The sequence below is a fragment of the Culex quinquefasciatus genome, chromosome 2 (genome assembly GCF_015732765.1).
Source record: "Culex quinquefasciatus strain JHB chromosome 2, VPISU_Cqui_1.0_pri_paternal, whole genome shotgun sequence".
Lineage (NCBI taxonomy): Eukaryota > Metazoa > Arthropoda > Insecta > Diptera > Culicidae > Culex > Culex quinquefasciatus.
In genome coordinates, this window is record NC_051862.1 from 141,509,748 (window position 1) to 141,524,004 (window position 14,257).

Genomic DNA, 14,257 nt, shown 5'->3' on the forward strand with positions numbered 1-14,257 from the left:
CTCATCGCAAATATCTAGAAAACATATGTCTCAAAAACAAACTACTTTTAAGCTTATTTCTGCAATTTCAAACGATTGTACTAAATCACGCTGACAGAGAGGTCGCACTCACCTTAATTGCGAAAGCACGGCCCAATTCAAAACACGTTATCCAATGTGTTTTCATAGCTTGATATCATTTACAATATAATGACATCGGCTTCTTATCAGGAACAACGCCTATAATATAGAAGAAGTCCACAGAGCGCAAGTAATCTTATCAGTGCCCCTCCTTTACGACACAAAACTGCCCTGGGCAAGGCGATGGCGACAGGTTTCTTCACGATAGCTACATTGAAAGTCACCTGCTGATAAGAAATTCTCAGAAGTAATATTCCTCAGAAAATTCCAACCACCTAAGGAAAAGGCAGCTGCACGAAATTTTTGTATTCATAGAACATGTGTAAAAATCAGTTTACTGAAAGCCAAAATTGATATCGATCTAAGGCTGTTCCCAAAAACTGCAAGGGCAAGTAGCAGAAAATTTCAAGATTATGAAACTAATAGACACTTCAGTGGGGGCACATAAAACGATATAAAACGATATAAAAAAGACGTTACAGTTGTGATGTGGTAAACCTAATAAATTCATTGAAACTTTTTTTTTTTTTGCTTTTTGAGTGTTTTTGAAACCTTTCTACTGAATACGATTGCAAAAATAATTAAATTAGGTTTATTGGTTCATACACGTCTTTTTGTATATATGTGGAAAATAAACATGTTTAATGTATTTCCAGAACCATTTCTGCAAACTTTCTTTCGATCATTTCTGCAAAAAAAATCATCTATGAATTCTCAAAATGAAATGGCCAATGATTTGTCAACAACTCAATTTTAATGAAATTGATGTCGTCGGCGATTTTTACTCTACTCCATAAAAATGCAAAGTTGGGATATAGAGAGTTTACTCGCCAAAACATTTGGCTGGAAGAAATTCAATTACTTCACAGCCAAAAGATTCCACCAACTGAAATTAATTTCTTCAAATTCAAAGCTGCAGCAAATTTTCTCTCCTCAGGTTTTCAGCATTCGGGATACACAGTCTATTGAAAAAGTTGTGTTATTTAAATTTGAAGGTTGGTTTATAACTTGTTATTGCAAAACATCTTAACAGTTTTCCTAAATTCATCAATAGATAGCGCTTTTGTTACTATTGAGAAAAAACATTCGTCCTGATTAGTTGAAATATGCCCAAGAACCAGCGAGTTGAAGTTACCGTTCCAAAAATATTTATACAGGGCCCAATGGTTTTTCTCCACAGTTTGTATGGAGAATAAGGGCGGTTCATTCCTGTTGCATAAAAGCATAAATTGCATGCAATTTGTTGGAGAAGCGAACAGCACTAATTCTCCAAACAAACTTTCAGTTTCAACCGGAAACGTTGCACTGAGCTGATGTCGATTTGTGGCCAATTGGAACCGGCACCTTAACTTAACCAGGTCAACTACTTTTGCAGGATGATATATTAGGATGATGCCTCCAAGTTTTGCATCACTTCCGGCATTTTTTTGCGGAATCTCGGATCCGGCCCGCGGGCCGAACGTTGGGCAGGCCTGCTTCAAACTCTGGCTGAACAAGCTTTACACGGACTTTAGCTGAGCATTTGACGAAAAAACATTACCATAAACGGGGGGGACTTTGATAGCCCGGGGTGACTTTGATAGGGTTTTCAAATGCCCGTCAAATTAATATCTAAACATTTTTGAGAATTTTGCGTATGTAAGCATTAAGGGATAGCTTATTATCGAGCATATATGCAACAATGAGACTGTTACATTGGATGTATCAAAATTAGTGGCCAATTTAAATTTCTATCAATGTCACCCCGGGCTATCAAAGTCACCCCAGTTTACGGTACCCTTTGAAAAAAAAAAATGAGAAAAAACCTTCTGGCATGGTTTAAGTCTCACGTAAGCTTCAAAAATGCATTTTCAGAATCAATCTATGTCAGTTACGGGGTGATTACAATAAAGGTTCCCATCTCCTCTTCTTTTCAATCTGCACGTAAAAGATGTTTCCTTCATTCTTAGATACAATCTCAACGTGCTCGTATATGCCGACTAAGAAAAAGTTGAAAACGATTTTTAAGAGCTGTAATCTAGTGTCAAATTGATGATATGGCAACTTTAGAGGCACGCTGGAATTAGAAGCTGTTCTCCGAAATAGAGTGACCCCTTGAAAACAAAGATTGACCAAATTCCAAATTTCAACTCTTTCTGATCACGGGATCCCCTCTCCCAATCGCTTGAAGTTTGCATTGGAAAATCTGTAGGTCCCTAGGAAAATCAACCAAAATGTATGCAGAAAAGCAACTGTTTCAGTTTTTTACCCGTGGTTGGCGCAATAACTATCCAATTCTCGGAACTAAGACCTTCATCGAATTTCGAAAAACTTTCCCCAAGACACCATATTTATAGGATTTTATGCTAATAAGTTATTAGCCTCCGAAAAAGACCATACGCCGCCGGCTCAATGGGGCAACATAACAGGTGCAATGCCAGTCAGGCAGCCAAGCTTACACGCACGTGAGTTTTAAAATAATTGTTTCCAGGTAGCCCCTTAGAGCGGTCCGCGCGGAAATGAGACAAATACCTTATGAGCAAAAAATCATAAAAATATGGTCATTGTTATCCGAGCATTCGTTGGTGAAGGTTGTCTGAATCAACATGACTCGTCGCGTCCCGGCGCAAAACGCCGGCAATATTGCCCTACCTGCGGCTCAAGCAGGCAAAAAAGTGGGAATTTCCAAAAGGAAGGTTGAGGCCTCAACTGATGGCCAAAAACCGGGAATTTCCAAAAGGAAGGTGCTTTTGGAAGTGACATCGAACAGCAAAAAGACGAAAAAGAGCGACGGTACTGTACCGATGGATGAGGAGGAGGAGAACTCTTCATCGCACGAGGAGCAGCTTTTGAAGAACAACAAGTTTGCTGGACTGCCTGACGAGGACCAGGTAGCGGAAGCAAAGGAGAATGAAGTGAAACAGCGAAAGGAGAAACTGCCTCCTTTTTATGTGCGGCAATCAGCAGCAACGATCGACTTTCGAGCGGGGCTGGTTGAACTCATCAAGTCTGGGAAAGTCCAAGGCAACATTCGTCTGTGTCAGGACGGATTTAAGGTGCTGGTGCAATCCAGGCAGCACTATCAACTGGTCAAGGATTACTTGACCGAAAACGAGGCGGAGTACTTTACCCATGATGTCGTCATGGATAAGCCGTACAAAATCGTCGTCAGAGGTCTGTACGACATGCCAGTGGAGGAATTAGCTGCCGAGCTAAAAGTTTTGAAACTGGATGTGTTGGCCGTGCACAAAATGAGCCGACGCAACAAAGACATCAAGTACCGTGACCAGCTCTACCTGCTGCATTTGGCTAAGGGATCGACGACGCTTCCTGAGCTGAAGGCAATCCGAGCGGTTTTCAACATTATCGTGTCGTGGGAGCGATACCGACCAGTGCATCGTGACGTCACACAATGCTTCAACTGCCTGGGCTTCGGGCACGGAGGTAAGAACTGCCACCTGAAGCGTCGTTGCGCCAAATGTGGTACTGATGCGCACATCACGTCCCAGTGCATCCAAGATTCGCTGGTGAAGTGCCTCAACTGCAACGGTGAGCATTCGTCAACCGACCGAAAGTGCCCCAAGAGAGCTGAGTTCGTGAAAATTCGGCAGCAAGCATCGACGAAGAATCAGCCTCAGCGTCGTAGAACTCCTCCAGCCCTGGTGGAGCAAAATTTTCCACCTCTTCAACCGCGACGCCAGGTCCCGAACTTGGCACCGTTGCCGTTGGATCCCAGGAAGAGAGCTGAGATGAATCATCCACGGCCGGGTTCCAGCCAGGAGCCGAGACCGCCACCACCGGGCTTCAGCCAGGAGCCAAGACCAACCCAAGAACCAGCAGTTGAGGAAAATGGTAATGATCTTTACACCTCAACCGAACTCCTCAATATTTTCAAACAGATGTCCGCTGCACTGCGTGGATGCAAAACCAAGACCCAGCAGATTGAAGTGCTGACCTCGTTCGTCATCCAGTATGGATCGTAGGTCCCTCAAGCTGCTGAATTGGAACGCTTGCTCCATTAGGAGGAAGAACTTAGAGCTGGTGGATTTTCTTCGCGAGAAGGAGATCGACGTAGCTGCCATCACGGAAACTCATCTGAAGCCCGGTGAAAAAGTTTATCTGCAAAACTACAAGATCGCGACGCAGCTCGACAGGACCACCTCTGGAGGAGGAGGTGTGCTTGTCGCTGTTCATCGTGATCTCAAGCCACGCCGGCTGCCACACTTTAAGCTGGACATCATCGAGGCCGTTGGGTGGAAATTCCCACTTCGGTTGGCCCAGTACTCTTCATTGCTGCATACTGCCCACGTCAGGTGAATGCCAGAGATGGTTCAGCAGCAAAACTGAAGAGCGATATCCAGAAGCTGACACGGCGGAGCGCAAAGTACATCATCGCTGGTGACCTCAACGCGAAGCATGAAGTTTGGGGCAACAGCAGGAGGAATCGGAACGGAGTGATTCTGCACAACGATCTGCAAAACGGATACTACAACGTTGTGAGTCCGGATCGTCCAACGAGGGTGGCTCGGTCTGGGAATCACTCAATCATCGACTTCTTCATTACCAATATGGCTGAGAACGTGGCTCATCCTGAGGTGTTTGAAGAGTTGAGTTCTGATCACTATCCGGTGGTTGTGGAGGTTGGAGCTTCCGTTACTCCGCAGCGGCAACCAACCCGGAAAGATTACCACAACGTTGACTGGCAGCAGTTTCAGCAAGTGGTAGACAGCAACATCGACTATGATCAACACCCGGAAACTTCTGCTGATATTGATCGTTCGCTGGAGGTGATCCAGCAGGCTATCAACCAAGCAGAGGCTGCCAACGTTCGGGAGGTTCCTGTTAATTTTAAGGTAACTGATATTGACGTAGATACTAAACACTTGATTAGACTTAGGAATGTTTATAGGAGACAATATCAACGGACTGGGGACTATGACAAAAGATTTCAGTTAACAATTTGAACAAAATCATACAAGACCGACTTGACAATATCAGAAATCAAGAATTTTCAAAACATGTAAGCCAGCTTGGGAATTATTCAAAACCATTTTGGAAACTTTCAAAAGTTCTTAAAAACAAACCAAAGCCTATTCCTCCTCTTATTGTTGAGGATTCTCCTTTGATTACATCCGAGGAAAAGGCAAATGCACTTGGGCTTCATTTTGTTAGTTCACATAATCTTGGCGCTTCCATGACCAGCCGTAAAGAAACATCAGTTGCCAATAGTATTTCAACAATCAATGACTCTACCTTTGAATTTCCTGCAGATTCCCATGTTTCTGGTGAGGAAGTCAAAGTTGCAGTTAAACAAATGAAAAATATGAAAGCTCCTGGCTTTGATAACATTTTAATCTAGTGTTGAAAAAACAGAGTGATCAGTTCTTTCAACATCTAGCCAATATTTTCAATAAATGTTTGCAACTTGGTTACTTCCCCACCAATTGGAAGCTGGGCAAAGTCATACCAATTTTGAAGCCTCAAAAGATCCAACATCGCCAACAAGTTATCGTCCCATTAGTCTTTTGAGTAGTCTGTCCAAACTCTTTGAGAAGGTCATCTATTCAAGGCTTTTGGATTTTACCAACGATAATAATATAATTTTGAATGAGCAGTTTGGCTTCCGAAAGGGCATAATACTGCTCATCAGCTTACGAGAGTAACTAAAATCATCAAGCAGAACAAGCTTGAGTCTAAATCAACTGCTATGGCTTTGTTGGATGTTGAGAAGGCTTTTGACAATGTTTGGCATGATGGTTTGATACATAAACTGTATTTATACGGTTTTCCAATGTATCTTATCAAAATTATCCAGCACTATCTTTCGGAGAGATCGTTCAGGGTTTTTCTGAATGGGATTGCTTCTGGATTATTCAACATTGATGCTGGGGTTCCCCAAGGAAGTATTCTTGGCCCACTTCTGTACAATATTTTTACATCTGATTTGCCTACTCTTCCTGGTAATGGTGTGTTGTCACTTTTGCTGATGACACTGCCGTTATTTATAAGGGTAAAATAACCAGATATTTAGTTGGCCGTCTTCAGAAGGGTCTTGACGTTCTTTCCGAATACTTTGGCGACTGGAAAATTCGCATAAATGCAGCCAAAACTCAAACCATCATTTTTCCACTTTCCAAATCGGCCCGATTTGTCCCAAAGGATGATGTTTTGATTAAAATGAATGATGTTTCAATACCCTGGTCAAAGGAAGTTGTATATTTAGGTCTCATACTTGACTCGAAACTATTGTTTCGACAGCATGTAGATAAAATATTGAACAAGTGCAGCATTCTCATCAGGTGTTTGTATCCTTTAATTAACAGAAAATCAAAGTTATCTTTGAAAAATAAGCTAGCAGTTTACAAACAAATAATTTACCCCGTTATTGAGTATGCAGTACCTGTTTGGGAGTGTTGCGCTAGAACTCATAAATTGAAGCTCCAGCGTGTCCAAAACAAGGTACTCAAAATGGTTTTGAATGTTCCTGGCTGGACAAGATCAAGTGAGGTTCATGAATTAGCAGAAGTAAAAATGTTGGATCAGAAGATTCAAGAAAAATGTTTGAAATTCAGGGAAAAATGTGCTATATCTGAATACCCCTTGATTCAAGGATTGGTTTAGTTTATGGTAAGATTAAGTTAGTTTTAGGTTAGGTTATGTTTTCTTATTTTTTTTTTCTTCATTGTACCTAGTGTTACAAAAATGATAAATCATATTCTTTTAAAGTTATGAATATGAACAGTGTTTAAATCACGAAAAGCAAACTAAAGCTGAAGAGCCACAGCTGACCACTTATTATGTAAACCAAATGTAATTATTATAAGAAAGATTCAATAAAGTATATTTAATTCAAAAAAAAAAAATAAAAATATGGTGTATTCGGGAAAGTTTATTTTTGCGAATAATTTCCATACAAATAAAATCTTTTTTGTACAACCGTCCCCTAACATGACAGTTTTCGTGAGTTGCGCGTATCCACCGACAGATGGCAAGTGGGCCTCGTCGGTGTACGCCCATCAAATACGCAACTCAAAATTTGCATGGCAAACTTTTTTTTCGTGACGGCTTTTGTGGCACGCTCACTTCAACAGTTCTAGACTAATATTTGAACGTGGCGTATCTCTAAACAAGTTTTTAAAGAAAATGATTCCATAATGCTTATTTTATCGTTTTAAACCAAAACAAGGCAAAAATTATATTTAATTAAACTATTCGCCATTTTAAAAAGTTTGGCTAGGTAATATCGAAGGCCGCCATCTTAGGCCCACTGGGCCCACAAAACGGGGTACGCACAGTTTGTATGGGAGCTGTCAACATGCTCCCGGGCTGTTTTTGTATGGAGCGTGGAGAATCGCCAACCGCCTCCTCCCTAAAGTGTTCACGTGGTTTACGGATGGTCCCTAGTTAGAGTGTTTATTATATACCAAACAATATTTTGAGGTCGACGCCGTCGTGCTTTCTCGTTGCAAACGCCATTTCAACTTTCCGAGAAAAACGAATTTTAATATTTGAGCTTGAATAAACGAAAATAGAAGCACGCAATGTAAACAATACCAAACAAGTTTTGATTTGATTGAAATCGAATTTTGGTGATCTATGAAGGTCAAAAGGTGAGACATTGTGAGCTGCAAAAAATGGCAAGCTTAACTCAATTTTACCCAAAATGCACGTACGACAAGTAAGCACGACGATGACGAGGTGATAAAATATTGTTTGGTTTTTTTTGTCGATAATAATCACTCTAACTAGGAACTATGAGGTTATGGATAGTTCCCCCCCGGTTGAGAATTTCAAAAAAGTGTCCACGTGGTTTGTGGATGCTCCCCTAAGAAAAATCCAAAATTTCAAAGCTTGATGTGAGTTGGTTATGGAGATACGCCCTTTCATAGTGAAAAATTAGCGAAAAACGAGTATTTTTTTGCAAGTTTCTAAATAGAAACAATTTTATTTTTCAAGTAATAATCAAAAGTAAATCTCAAAATTCTCAAAATTCGTAATAAATAGAACTGATGACTCACGACTACCTAAAGATAAGAAAACACCTGAATAAAAAAAAAGTTTGAAAAAAAGGTTCATTGGTTTGATTTGAAAATCTCGCATACCACGAGCCTACACGGAGAAAAAAGAGTTCCCAAAATCGTGAACAAGCGTTCATGAAAATGGGAACCACGAACAAAGTGTTCAAATTTCATGGTACGTTTTTCAAAATCGTACCATGGGATTTGAACACTTTGTTCGAGGTTCCCATTTTCATGAACGCTTGTTCACGATTTTGGGAACTCTTTTTTCTCCGTGTACCAAGCCTCGCCCCCTGTGCCACGTGGTTTATGCATTAGGATCGTATAGATCGTTGAAGTTTTTATGGGCTCAAAATTGGCACATTTGCTTATTTTTGCCTGAAGAATAGGGTCAGGGGAACACGGTAAAAAATTGTGCAAATTTGGAAGGTTCAATAATACCTCCTTTATGTTCGCGTGTGTGTGTTCAACCAACCAAACGGGACCACGCGGCCGCTTCTTACAAATTGAGTTGTTTCCATGTATTTTAGATCTACATTCTATACATGCAAATAACTCGCATTGGCATTTGCAAGGTGTTAGCTCTGCCGACCTTCGGTGACCCATTTCTACGCTAGCTAGCCGAGCGCGAGGTACCGTAAACCGGGGTGACTTTGATAGGATTTCAATTTGTTTTTAGAATATTTTCCAACAGGTAAGATTTTTCTCAAGATTATTATTTTTAAAATATGTACTGGGGTAGGCCACACAAAGTCCATGCACTATTTTGGAAAAAATGTTTTTTCAATAGTGTTTAGAAAAATAGTTACGTTAAAAATTCTTAGTTTTAATTCCGGGGTGACTTTGATAATCATAGTTTTTCTTGTTAAAATCATATTTAAGATGTTCAAACTTTATTTGTACGTTAAATGTACCATCACTAAAGTAGCTGATATAGTTTGTAAGAAAAAAATCAATGTTTATGTTAAGTTAACTAAGTTTATAAGCTTTTTAACAAAATACGGGTAATTCTCCGCCAACTCACACAGCAGTTGCCCCGACCCCTCTTCGATTTGCGTGAAACTTTGTCCTAAGGGGTAACTTTTGTCCCTGATCACGAATCCGAGGTCCGTTTTTTGATATCTCGTGACGGAGGGGCGGTACGACCCCTTCCATTTTTGCACATGCGAAAAAGGTGTTTTTCAATAATTTGCAGCCTGAAACGGTGATGAGATAGAAATTTGGTGTCAAAGGGACTTTTATGTAAAATTAGACGCCCGATTTGATGGCGTAATCAGAATTCGAAAAACGTATTTTCATCGAAAAACACTAAAAAGTTTTAAAATTCTCCCATTTTCCGTTACTCGACTGTAAAAATTTTGGAACATGTCATTTTATGGGAAATTTAATGTACTTTTCGAATCTACATTGTCCCAGAAGGGTCATTTTTCATTTAGAACAAATTTTTCATTTTAAAATTTCGTTTTTTCTAACTTTGCAGGGTTATTTTTAGAGTGTAACAATGTTCTACAAAGTTGTAGAGCAGACAATTACAAAAATTTTGATATATATACATAAGGGGTTTGCTTATAAACATCACAAGTTATCACGATTTTACGAAAAAAAGTTTTAAAAAAGTTGGTCGTCATCGATCATGGCCGTTCATGGTCACCCGCGACAGACACGGACGACGAAACAAAGAGAAACGCAAAAAGTAACTTTTTCAAAACTTTTTTTCGTAAAATCGCGATAACTTGTGATGTTTATAAGCAAACCCCTAATGTCTATATATCAAAATTTTTGTAATTGTCTGCTCTACAACTTTGTAGAACATTGTTACACTCTAAAAAATAACCCTGCAAAGTTAGAAAAACACGAAATTTTAAAATGAAAAATTTTGTTCTAAATGAAAAATGACCCTTCTGGGACAATGTAGATTCGAAAAGTACATTAAATTTCCCATAAAATGACATGTTCCAAAATTTTACAGTCGAGTAACGGAAAATGGGAGAATTTTTAAAACTTTTTATTGTTTTTTCGATGAAAATACGTTTTTCGGAATTCTGAGTACGTCATCAAATCGGGCGTCTAATTTTACATAAAAGTCCCTTTGATGCCAAATTTCTATCTCATCACCGTTTCAGGCTGCAAATTATTGAAAAACACCTCTTTTTCGCATGTTCAAAATGGAAGGGTCGTACCGCCCCTCCGTCACGAGATATCAAAAAACGGACCTCGGATACGTGATCAGGGACAAAAGTTACCCCTTAGGACAAAGTTTCACGCAAATCGAAGAGGGGTCGGGGCAACTTTTCCCGATTTCGTGTGAGTTGGTAGAGAATTACCCACATATAAATTTTAGGTAAAATTGTTAAAAAGTTGAAATTTTGCCTGAAATTTGTTAAAACTAGTTTTGTTAATAAAATTATCGATTTATATTGCATTTTATACTGAATTCGAAGCACGAATCACAAGTTTTCACATTTTACATGAAATTTGTTCAACTGAAATTGCCTATAAATTTGGAGATTTTTTTTAATTGTGTTTCAAAAACACATATTATTTATTATTTACAAACTTATTTAACCTTCTCCTAGTGGAAAATTGTCCAAAGAATCCGAAAATGCATTCCGTTTTACGATTAAAAATCATGTTCATTGAGAAAATCATGACACTTTGAGAAGTTTAAAATAATGACTTCCATCAACATTTTCTTAGCTATAGTTAACTAACTTTATAAACCTTTCAAAAATTTATGAAAAGTTCTTCTTGAGGTACTTCGAACACTTCTCTACCACGGTCAGTATGTTTCTGAACCATTCCTTACGTATTTTAATTGTTCTCTTCATTTTACAGGAAAATCGCAAACCTATCAAAGTCACCCCGTTTTACGGTACTTCAGCTTTATCGACAAGCTCCGCCCTGAAAAACGTTTGCACCAATCGAATTCAAATGTTATTTAGAATGTCAGAACCCTTGTCAAATGGACAAGGACCCAGCGTTGGTAGTAACAGTATTCCTAATTCCAGATATTGCTCACCAAGTCGCGATGGCCTAGTGGTAAGCATTTTTGCTTACCAATCCAAAGGACGGGGAATCTAACCCCGACTCGAGTGACTTTGATATTTCGTTCATGTTCAGAGTTTCAAGATTAATATTTCCTATACTTTCTCGTTAAGAGCAGAATCGATGGGAATCGAACCCAGGACCATTCGCTTACAAAGCGATCACCGTAACCAGTCAGCCACGGCCGCTCCCAGTTCAGTAATACCTCTTTTATGACTGAAAAAGCGACATCCAGAAAAGTGGTAAAATTGCGAATTTTCAGGAACAAAATTGCACTTTTTTCTGACATAAAAGATGTACCTCTTTCCAGATGTAATATTATCGTGATTTGTTTACTGTGTATCACTTGAGATTTATTCAATGTTTATTCCATTTTTACATCTGCCTTTTTAACCCGATACTGATTTTGATCGATTGTTGCTATTTATCAATTGGAGCAACCGAAGCGGATTTTAAACTATGCCATTTATGCTCTATGGCATAAGCATGTTAACGTAATTAATATTAATCTTTTTTTAAATTGTAGTCAGAATTTGATTAAGACGATCACAAGTTATCAGATAACGTGCAGCAACCAATAAAACTATAGACTTACCAAGAAATACACAGTTGATGCTGAGTGTTATGAATATCCTTAAATATGCTGCTGTACGATTACACAAAATTCAACGTAACAAGTCACCTTCAACCACTATAATTAAGTCGATTGGAAAATGTATCTACGTGGAACTCCCTCTTCTTATGGTAATAGATATTTACACCGCCCTCATCAACACGCCTCAGTCGCTCACCATCAATAAAACTAATAACAAATATTAGCACCATCAACATTTACACAAAACACCAGTGCCAATAAACATATGACGGAAGCGACTAAATTAATTCCACTTTTTTTTTGCGTTTGCCGTTCAATCCATCACGAGTCACCATGGACCATAGGTTAACCGACAGGACCAATAGTCTGCTTCATTTACCACACCACCATTCACACCGGGGAGCCACTTGAGCACAAAGGGCGCGAAATTCCCACTTCCGGGAAAATCGAGAAAATCCGCCACAAAACAAACTCCGCGAGCGAATCGTCACGAGTCCACACGATAAATATGGCAAATGTGCTCCGCCGGAAGTTGCTGCGAAATTTCCGTACACATCCAAACGGTCCGACCGCCAAAGTGCAACTGGCAGCTATCAGCCAGCCGAAAGATATGTTTACCCCCTGACTGCGCTGTTGCGTATGACGTATGGTAGTTCTCTACGTTTTCGCATATCTACTTCCATACACTTTTTTTGTCATGGGCAAAATTGTGAATAAAGATTTGAACTTTTAGAACGAAATGGTGCATGAAAAATCCTGTTTTTTTATTTCACTTTTTTGTTTTAACGCAAAAACATTTTTGTAAAATCATCGATTTTTTTGGGGTGTAAAGTACACAGTAAAAAATCAGGGTTATATCTTTTATGTTAGAAAAAATGTGTAATTTTACCACTTTTCTGGTGTAATGCCTCTTTTTGTCTATAAATTGAGGTAAAATGACAACATTAAAGAGATAATATTCAACCTTCCAAAATTACACCTTCCAAATTTACCCTTTTTTTACTGTTTAGTAATATACATTTTTTGGTTTGAATTCCCGAAAAACAGTAGTTTTAACTATTTATAAAGGAGAACCACCCCGCTAAATTATTTCCGAACAGCTGAAAAAAAAATCCAAAATCAATCCAAGAATGATTTTTTATGTTGCAAAAACTGTTTATCCGAAAATGTAAACCAAAATAATGCTTACCACTTGGAAATGGGGCGCGTTCTTCAAAAAATTGAGAAGTCATTGAGCTTGGTCTGAGCCCCGGTCTACCGCTTTTATATTTTGTGACCAAAATCAAATAATTTTCGTTTACACATAGGTAATACGTATTTTAGCATGTTTTTTTTTCTAACAGAAAATAGTTTTTTCCGTGCTTCCTTTTTTAACAACCCTAGTCATAAGGGTGCGTTTTTTTATTACGTAATGCAAAAAAAATGAATTTTATATCGGCTCCCGGGGGAGGGCCCCATCGTAACAACATTTTCATACAAATGTCAAAAACAAAATTGTGTTACATAATAAATTAACGCTACCTAACTCCCTAACCCTAAGTTTTACCGAAGACACCAAATCGATCAGGAAATTCCTTCGCGACCAATTCACAAATCTGTATCAAAACTTGTATGGGAAAACTTATTAATGGTATATGGGCAAAGTTTCATGCAAACCCAAAACTACAAAATTATATGTTTCGAAAATAAAGCGAAACTCTAGAGAATTAATCAGAAGTGCGTCCCGACCGGTACCGAGCTAAGGGCAGTATGCCTATTCTGTTCACATGACTGTTTCCGGCCTATCAAAACTTTGGCATTGAATACAGCTTTCTGAGAGTGTTTTCGACAATCTCAAATTCAAAATTGTTCATAGGTGCCCGAAACAAATAGCATTTTGCCCATACAAATACGTTCACCCTCTCCAAAATTTTATGTCATTAGCGGACGGCGTCTAGTGTAAAACTGCAAACGTAATGCGAGTAGGTCGCTAAGTTCAGTGTGCTGAAAATAGGTAAATTGCCCCTACCATTACCATCGTGAAAACGAGGACCAGTCAACGGGATGGATGCAACTTAAAAGAGCCTGACCCGAACATTAGTATTAGGCACGCTCTAATTTCAACTACGGCCACAAAACAAAAACAAACCATACTGAACAACCGTTGAGAGCAATTCTTCCAAAAGCAACGTAGTTGTTTTCACTATAAAAGTTTTTCATCCATATTTACAATCTATCATACAATTTTTAAAGCTGTCCCTGCAGTAATCGTACTTACGGCGAAAGGGGAGGATGTGAGGGAATCGTAACGCACCCTCAGCCCTTCGCCCCTTTCTACAATATACTACGTCATTAGCGAACGGCGGCTAGTGTAAAACTGCAAACGTAATGGGAGTATGGCCATAAGTTTAGTGTGCTGAAAATAGGTAAATTCCCCCTACTATTAGCATCGTGAAAGCGAGGAACATTCAACAGGATGGATCCAACTATAAAGAGCCTGACCCGAACATTATTATCACTG

General features: G+C 39.1%; 1 protein-coding gene across 5 annotated transcripts in view; it reads right to left on the reverse strand.

Annotated features, from left to right (window-relative positions):
• Positions 1–12,329, reverse strand: part of LOC6037123 (tyrosine-protein kinase receptor torso) — a 63,310-nt gene extending 50,981 nt beyond the window's left edge. For all 5 annotated transcript variants that reach the window (XM_038253111.1, XM_038253115.1, XM_038253114.1 and 2 more), the window contains exon 1: positions 11,758–12,329. The gene's annotated coding sequence lies outside the window, so the exon portion shown is untranslated. The remainder of the gene's footprint in view (positions 1–11,757) is intronic.
• Positions 12,330–14,257: the final 1,928 nt, after the last annotated feature.